Source organism: Acipenser ruthenus, chromosome 1, assembly GCF_902713425.1.
Source record: "Acipenser ruthenus chromosome 1, fAciRut3.2 maternal haplotype, whole genome shotgun sequence".
NCBI classification, from domain to species: Eukaryota; Metazoa; Chordata; class Actinopteri; order Acipenseriformes; family Acipenseridae; genus Acipenser; species Acipenser ruthenus.
This window is the reverse complement of record NC_081189.1, coordinates 68,616,716-68,626,083: the sequence shown is the minus strand read 5'-3', so window position 1 is coordinate 68,626,083 and position 9,368 is coordinate 68,616,716. Positions and strand designations below refer to the sequence as shown.

Sequence of the window (9,368 nt, the reverse complement as noted above, 5' to 3'; positions counted from 1 at the left end):
CGTTTTTTATAATAGTTTTCAGGTTTAAAACTAGTTATTTTTTAAATAAACAAATAAGTAAGAATCCACACATACACACAGAATAGTTATTTGACAGTTTATAATCTTGATTTACTGTTCTCCCTGAACTTCCCTGGATGCACAGTTGTGTGACTATTTTCAATTGAAATACAGCGACTGAATATCATTATTGCCAAGTGTTTATTCTTCCTACTTCCAGACATTTTATTTGAAAGGAAGATTAAACAATTTCAATTGGAGGTTCAGTTTTAAGTAATAATTCTGAGAATATATTGATTTTCCATAACATTTTATAGGAAATCTGTAATAACTTGCAGACTCCAGTGATTCTTCAGATTGTCTTATTGGTGTAAGTGGAGACCTCTGGAGGTGAAAGGGGACACTTGCAGGCAGGTTTCTGCACGCTAATATGACTTGGAAAAGGCCTGGCTATGAACGTATAATACTTCGCATAGGCAGTACTTTGCAGAATAATTAGCATCTGCGCTGTATTATAGACAGCTCTAGATGCACCAACAGTCTTGTCATGACTCGTGTCCAGCATGATGAGCAAGCATTAGGATCTTATTGCCAGTAATCAGAAATCGCTACAGGCCCTTGCAGTTATTATGCACCAATGAGCTTTTTACAACTACCTGTCCAGAATATAGGCTATATTAATTAAACCAAATATAAATCACACTATTTACAGAATAAAACTGCAGGAAAAACAGCACCCCCAATAGGCCCCAGTGAGAAGACATCACAATTTAGCAAATTTCAGTGTTGGGTTTAAAATTGGTTTCCTGATGAAAAAAACAATGATTGGTTTCTCCCTCCTCTCCCCCTCTGCTGGGTGGATCAGAAAGACCCCTGAGTGTGTTACTTTACTGGCAGTGAGGGGGCCGCTGTAAGAAAAGAATAGTGCTAGTCTGCCCTTTGTCTGGTTGTTTTTTTTAATATTAATTGGTTCTGTGAGTAAAGTTAGTTCAGTGAATTCCAATTGTTCATCTCTTCATGCAAGGAAGACTGTGTAAGCATCCTTTTCCTATTCCTATTTTCTTTTAATCAGTATTCATTTTGATATGAGTCAGAGGCGCCCACTCAAGTACACAGCGCTCACGAAAACAACCCAAATGCCTGCAGCCAGCTAGCCAGCCAGCCATAATACGAAGGAACAAACAGTGCACAATTTGAGCCTCATAGTCACTGGTTGCGACTTTATGTAATTCTTTTTCATTAAATCTGACCCAATGTTATGTAAAGGAGCTAAACCAAGTGATGTCACGTGAGACATGATCGTCTGTGCAGTACACTAGGCCAGGAGTAGCTTGGTTCTATCAATTCAAATATAATTTGAAATCACATTCTACCCAAGTGCTGTTAAGTGTGGCACTTTTTCTGTGTGCAAGCACTGCAGAGAAACAAGATTGTTATTTTGTTGTCAGTGTGCTCTGTTATCACATCATTAAATGGAATAAAGCAAAACATGACAAGATGGAGCAGAGCATTCTGTTAGCAAGACTGCAGCTGCAGCCAGGAAATCAACATGTCTTCAGGGAATGACAAACACCCTCTAGGGAAAGTATGGATTGGTCTACCTTCAGTTCTAAGTGACAGGTGAAAACAAGTATAAAAAGGCATCAATCATAATACACAACTAAAAACCTGAACAATGGTAATCATCAAGATGTAACCAGAGCAGTGTCGCCATCCTGTAGGGGGACTAATACTACCATTTAAATTACTTGAATTGTATAAACTAAATTGTATTCCTGCCAACTCCAAGTAACATTGAGCATGACCAAAATACGTCAGGACATTCCACATTAAATGTAACGGCATTATAAAAACAATGCAACCATGTTAGGTTGAAGAAACGGTTGTAAGATTGAATAATACACACATTCTTCATACTGAGTTTTAAAATCTCTAAACCACAGAGTAGACAAAACACACCTTTCGGTCTGAGTAACTGTATACATGTATGCATATTATTAAGCCAACACACACACACACACACAAAAACATGCCAAACATGTTTTCTTGCCCTGATGCAGTGCTTGGGATTCAACACAAAGCAGCTGAAGAGCCGCTCAAAACCTATTGCACATTCTTACATAAAATGTATTACTACGGTTACTGTTACTATTATTTCAAGTACATAACATTTTCAGTGCGCCCAACACAAACACATCATTATCCTGACAGAGTTTGCTGTACTATTGTTTCTGCCATCGGTAACACGCACACAACGTTTTCCTGTTTAACTGGGAGTGATAAAAATAAACCCAGTGTTCATTGGGTAAAAGTTTTGACCCTGACAGGAAGTTAATGCACCCACAGGTTAACTTGGAAAATATCACAAAACGTACTGCACGGTAGGAGAATGGATAGGGACTCTAAAAATTATAAAGGCGTTTTAGGTAAGTTTTCGGTCTAACTTTTTTGTTATATAAATAAATAGTACATCAAATCATCTTTAGTTATGCGTCAACTAAAATTTTAGGATTGAGACAATAATAATAATAATAATAATAATAATAATAATAATAATAATAATAATAATAATAACGTAATATAGATCTTTTATTTAACATCATGTAAGCAAAGAAACTACAAAATGATATCGCAAAAGTACTAGAATCCATAATAATACAGTAGTATTTCATGTTGCATTTCGAAATGTAAAAATTTACATTGTCAGTTTTTCATTGTGCTCCAAACTGGTATATAATTAAATGTTAACGTAACATTATTCAGCAGGTTTCATAAGCATTTAATGCAAAACTAGCTAATTATATGGTGATGCAAAACTGTTGGCCATAGCTGTAATGCCCTCGCCCCCCATATAATCTACTAAGTGAAAACGCTGGTTTGTTTATCAAAGTTGTTTCTCTGCCATCTATATGCAGGTCAACTTGGCAAAGAAATGATCCAATACGTTGCTAACAGCACGTATCCTACTATTACTGAAGTGATTACAAAATATGTTTTATTTCCCTCTCAGACAGTTATTTAGTAAAAACAGTAGTGAACAGAAATGATAACAAAAAGTGATAACAGTATCAAATAGTCTACAGGAAGGATGGTTATCAGGAGCGATGTATAAAATACTGACTTTGCTTTACTTGTATGAAATATGTCAGGGTGAAAGGCCTGGATATTAAGAATATTAAGGATTTTTGTGGTTCTCATTAACATAAAATAATAATCACATTAAGCCCTACCAAATAACCAATTTAATATGAATGTGCACTTAATGTACTTAACTTAAAACCAATACCCTAGAAACTTTGCAAATAACAAGCTTAACACTATGTTAATGAGAACCCCAATATTGTTCCAAAAATTGGGGTGCTCATTGACATACGCTATCACTTTAAGCCCTCTGGTTATTGATTTGACCTTTTAAGCACATTAAGCCACATTGAAGTATTTTTCACATGAAGCGCCATTCACAGTAGTGGTTTATTGGTAGGGCTTAATGTTATTATTATCTTATGTTAATGAGAACTCCAATTTTGGAACAATATTAGGAAGTGTTAGCTTGTTATCTCCAAAGTTGGTAGGCATTTTTTGGCTTTACTTTAATTAAGCCATTTTAAGCGAAGTTAACATTAAGCAGGTTTTTTTGTAGGGCTTGACATGATTATTATGGTGTATGGTAGCCATGGCAATCCTGCATAACGTATGCCACTGGTAGCCATGTCAATCCTGCCTAATCTTTGCCATTGGTAGCCATGTCAATCCTGCCTAACGTATGCCATTGGTCTTCAGTCAGCTCGACAAAAATAATTCAGGACTGAAAGGGGAAATGAAAACACTTGGTTCTGGTTTGAATTTAAGCACATTCAGCCACGTTAAGTGTTTTTTTTTCACATTAAGCTTTTTAGGATGTCCGTTTTGATGAACAGAAGTCGCTGGCAAGGATGAATAGTACATTCTTTACAGGTTTGGCTACCTACTGCATGCTGAGAAATAGTATGCCATGGGCTTTCCTGTTCAAAGACTGTTTCTTTATCCAAAAAAACCTGTCTCAGCTCACACATAGACATCATTTAAAAGGATGCAGTGGTGCAATATTTCACGTTGTCAATATCCAGTTGCTCATGTTTATAATGCACATCCTCTTAAACAGCAGAGCACATATCTGAATGATTAATTTACAAAGCATGATAAGACCCTCTCAAAATCGTATTGTATTTCCTTGTCATGAAAAAAAAAAACTGCTTCTATTTCTTTTTCTTGCTGGCTTTTTAAGAACTCAAGTCAACTGCGTTGCGCTTAATCCTGTGGGTTCAAGCTGTATGTTGGTGATACATTGCAGTATCATTCAAATATAAGCATGCAGAGATTTACTACACAAAGGACCACCAGAGTCTCTTGCCCTGTCATTAGCCCCACCCCCAAAAACACGTAAGCCTGGCAAATCAATGTTTTAACTTACCTTATGACATCTTAATAATAAAGTGGGCTAATTTGCCCCCCTCTTTTTTGTTGTTGCAAGTGGAATTAGTAGCCACTCCTTAATAATTGCAATGAGAGGGGAATCTTTTTATAACTTGCCCCCTTTTATAGAATTCACACCTCTGTATGGCTGTTCCATTTATTTGAAATGTGTTTTTGAACATGTGAAAGTTTTTGGTTACATAACACACTTTCCAGTAGTCTCTAGTCTTTAGGTGTACCTGGGACTTATGATTGTCAGTTAGTTGGCAGTAATAGATTTTATGTAGCTGTCAGTAGTAGCTTTTTTTATGGCTTTGGACACACATCAGATTGCAATACACATTGACATGTTACGAATCTATGAGCACTTATTCCTTCCTAAACAGACTGAAGTAAGATGGTTCTTGCAACTGGTTTCTTTCTTTGCTGCATACATTCTAATGGGGAAAGTATTTCTTGCATGTCAAAACATTTTATTGATGTTTTGAAATGCCCTTGGTAGTTTTGGATCTCTTATTTCATTGGGTCTACCTCATTTCTGTGTGTCTTTGTTTCCACGGGCATGGGGAGATCATGTGTCTGATCTGTCATAGCTCTGTCTGGGCTGGCCTGTATTACTTGACCCTTTGATTGATTGTAATGTTGTTTTCCAGTCCTTTAAAAAATAAATAATCAGAGCACACTCACAAATAGCCTTTTGTTTCATTGTCATATTTTACTGCCAGCAGTATCTACTGCCTAGTCTTATTACGTGATATACATGGTAATCTGCAGCTTTGAAATGCTACCTTTATGTTAAATGTATAGTTCTGATGAATTGCATATACTGTAGCATAAAAACAAGTAATGTAATTGGTGCTGTCAAAATGTTTTAAGGCCAGAAAATGAGTGGACGATATATATCGTGTTGTAAGAAAACACTGTGCAAGCAGTCTGTTGGTTCTGTGAACGCTGTCATGTTATTCATCTGGGATAATAGAGGACTCTAAAATATATTACAGAATGCATGATTTCTGCATGTCCATCTGCTAATGATGTAACTATCTTATTCTAAAGCTTTGCATGTTTTTTTGTTTAAACATTAAAAGTGATCCAGTGAAGACGCTACTGTTTGGAAGTGCAAGATGTGTCAATTGATGAAGAGCTCACTGATTTCAGTCCTCATTGTGCTGAGTTGTTGATCTTAGTTAGAGGCCTGCAGGTTGAGGTGGAAAATCATACAGGTTTAGCTCACCTCATTGATCTTCTGCAGCCCCTGAAAGGTTCCCAGTATATAATATAATATATATATAATATAGTATATAATCTGTTTCTTTGGTTCGGCATTTGAGAAGAGGCTGGAACAAAGGCTGTTTTTGTTGATCAGCAATCCTGCTCACAACTGGCAAGAATCTGTTCAAAACAATAATTTAAAAGTCCTATATTCAAAAACTATTGATCATTAGTTGAAATAAACAATTTACAGACTCACTAATACTAACTTATAAGCTTCACCTTCAATGTGCGTTTTGGGCAAATTCTGTAATTGTTTTTGTATCATTCAAGCATGCATCATTATGATTATGACATAAAAGAAACAAAACTCTGCCAAAAAGGTGTGTATGCTGTATGTGCTACTGGTAATGTGTCTCTGTCCTTCACTTCTTTATAATCAGTTGTGACAGGGTGAAGACCCTTCATATAATACATATGTAAATATTGAAGCATTGCAGTGATGGGTTGTACTAAATGCGGGAAATGTGTTTTGTGGGTTTGTTTTTGTGTGTGGCAGAGGTTCATTATCTGTCTGAGCTTGATACATGCGGCCAATCAATTAGTTAACTGATCCACCGGCTGTGCAGGGGAATAGTAAAGGCTGTAGTCAGCCTAGACAAAGAGAGAGAGAGAGGAGGGACTGAGAGCAGGTACTGTTGTTAGTGTGGCTCAAATAAAGCCGAAAATGTTTTGTTTGTTTTGCAACCCTAGGGCCCCTGCCTGTACCTGCATGACATTCAGCTACTATTACACATCACTTTTGAATATTTATAATTGAAGCTTCATTGCAAAAATACTGTGAAACAGCAGGTGGCACCGTTGTTTGCAAAAATGGTTGTTAAACAGCTATGAGTAAGCTCTTCTTGCTTGTCATTGATGTATGCTCAGTTGAACTACAGCTTGCTTTTCAAGTTCAACTCAGCATAATTTGAGCTAAAATGTAACTGGTAATTTTTTGGTAGGGTTTATACTGTAACATTGTTCATGGTAAAGGTAATTTTTTCTGTGGCTATATTTTAGCCTTTCAAATACTGATTTGAAGTTGCCTGTCAAATTGATACTATTGTGGAGGGCTGCAGGTTGGATTGAAAGGTCTTGAGTGCCACATGAACTGTTAGAATGGTCTTTGATGTGTTGCCTAGATTGTAGAGCTGTCACAAGCAGATTCCTAGGTTTCGAAAGCTTTTGTTTTTGGTTAACTACCAGTGGACTGGAAGTATTTTAAAAATGAGGGTTAATTGATTAAGAACAGATGTGAATTATTAAAATCACACTTTTTGCTAACAAATATGCTACATACAACCTTGTTGAATCGTATGAGGTACTACTGTAGGCCTACGTTTTATAGATGTGACAAGACTGTGCCAGCAAGAATAAAGGTTGAAATGAATTGCTATGTAAACTTGGTTACTGTCTTGTAAAATTGCATATAAAAGGATGTTATCTCCCTTTGGGTCTAGATTTATTTTTATATTATGAAAGTATACAGTAGTTAAACCTTTTTGTTGTGAATCAATAGATAACATCAACACTCTGGATCGTAACTGACTCTCTGTGGTATATACTGTATACAAGTTCATTGTGGACTTAGTTTACAGACTCCAATTTGGGGCAAAACAAAGATTCAAGACAGAGTTTCTACTGTAAGTGACATTCTGTGGACACTGTGGCACAAAGTATTTACACATCAGTACATCTTAATAACCCATTGACTTCCAGGTGTGCCTTTTAACCCAAGGATTCTATTGACACTTAAACATCACTTGACACCACTGCTGTAATATTCTGATTATCTGGCCTCATTGGAAATGCATATACTGTCAGCTAGTGACTGCCTGGTAGTGGGGGTTAAACAGTTAATGTTCAGAATGATAGGAAAGTGGTAGTCAGTGGTGTGCAAACCATTATGTTATGGCTTGCACGTATTCTGTTACCTGAAATATACCAAATGAAGCTTTCAGCATCCTTCTATGTTGTATTGGTTAGGATAATATATGGCTTTATTAATAGCAGACATTTTATTTATTAGTAAATGTTATTTAACCAGCAAATCAATAGCCTCACTTGGATGGTGAATTGCATTCAGTAAAGGCAAAATCAATAGCTTCACTTGGATGGTGAATTACATTCAGTAAAGGCAAAATCAATAGCTTCACTTGGATGGTGAATTACATTCAGTAAAGGCAAAATTAATAGCCTCACTTGGATGGTGAATTGCATTCAGTAAAGGCAAAATCAATAGCTTCACTTGGATGGTGAATTACATTCAGTAAAGGCAAAATCAATAGCTTCACTTGGATGGTGAATTACATTCAGTAAAGGCAAAATTAATAGCCTCACTTGGATGGTGAATTACATTCAGTAAAGGCAAAATCAATAGCTTCACTTGGATGGTGAATTACATTCAGTAAAGGCAAAATCAATAGCTTCACTTGGATGGTGAATTACATTCAGTAAAGGCAAAATTAATAGCCTCACTTGGATGGTGAATTACATTCAGTAAAGGCAAAATCAATAGCTTCACTTGGATGGTGAATTACATTCAGTAAAGGCAAAATCAATAGCTTCACTTGGATGGTGAATTACATTCAGTAATGGTACAATCATAGCCTCACTTGGATGGTGAATTACATTCGGTAAAGGCAGCCAATTGCATTCATATATATATATATATATCCAGAGTGGTCCTTGGTTGTTGCAATATTTAATTAGTATAATTATCTATATCTGCCTTAACGGTACCTTGCTTTGGGGTTTGCTGAAGATCCTTCTGTAAGGACAGCATTCCTCATTTGACTCAAATCTGCTAGCCCCACCTACTCTGTCTTTTTATACCTGTCAGCTGTCAGAGTTGAAAGGTCATATAGCTCAATTTCCTGAATGAAGTGAGGAAGGTTGCTCAGTGCAGGTAAACAGGATCTCCAGTGAAGCTCCAAGCCATGTAAAAGGAGATTTTGAAAAAAAAAAAAAGAATTCAATATTGAAGCACTAGAATCGAGAAGCACCAATGTAGAAAACATGTAAGTTGCAGCTACAAGTATGTGCTTTAAAACCTCACAAAATGTCTTAATGAAGTCTTCATGAAGTAGTAGTTGTTGTACTCAAGTTACAGATTGGTTGCAAGATACAGGTCATGTATAATGAGAATTTTCGATACATAATGTATAAGACAAAATCTTATCTGCACTGCAGTCAGTACCTAAATTGCAATTGTTAATTAAACTTTAAATGAGCAAAAATAAATGTATTCATGTGTGTATCAGCCATCGTGGCAAATCAGTGATCACCCAAGCATGAACCAGCGCTGTTATTATTAACGCTGTTTTATGTTTTTTTTTTTTGAACTAAGACATTCCTGTGTATAGCCTTGCATATTAAATGCAGTATTGTGAGTAACACATCCAAGCAGTTGAAAACAAAAGGGAATGAAAGATTGATTCTCATTCAAATGTGACACTGTAATAATATACATCTCTATTAGGCTAGACACTTGTATTATTAAATCTGCTGGAAACAATCATTTATCACTGGGGGAAATCATTGTTGCTTGTGTCTGTAGGCAGCACAGGTAATTTAGCTGCTGCGCGCGCATGATTTTAAAGGGTTTACAAATGTTAATTAACATGCCATTCATGTTTTTTGGCTTCTAATTCTGTCTTGCT

The 9,368-nt window shown here is 36.2% G+C and overlaps 1 protein-coding gene across 3 annotated transcripts in view; it reads left to right on the top strand.

Moving 5' to 3' along the window:
- The first annotated feature begins 2,327 nt into the window (after positions 1–2,327).
- LOC117421560 (type II inositol 3,4-bisphosphate 4-phosphatase-like) overlaps positions 2,328–9,368 on the top strand; it is a 353,781-nt gene continuing 346,740 nt past the window's right edge. For all 3 annotated transcript variants that reach the window (XR_009329315.1, XM_059028317.1, XM_059028321.1), the window contains exon 1: positions 2,328–2,426. The gene's annotated coding sequence lies outside the window, so the exon portion shown is untranslated. The remainder of the gene's footprint in view (positions 2,427–9,368) is intronic.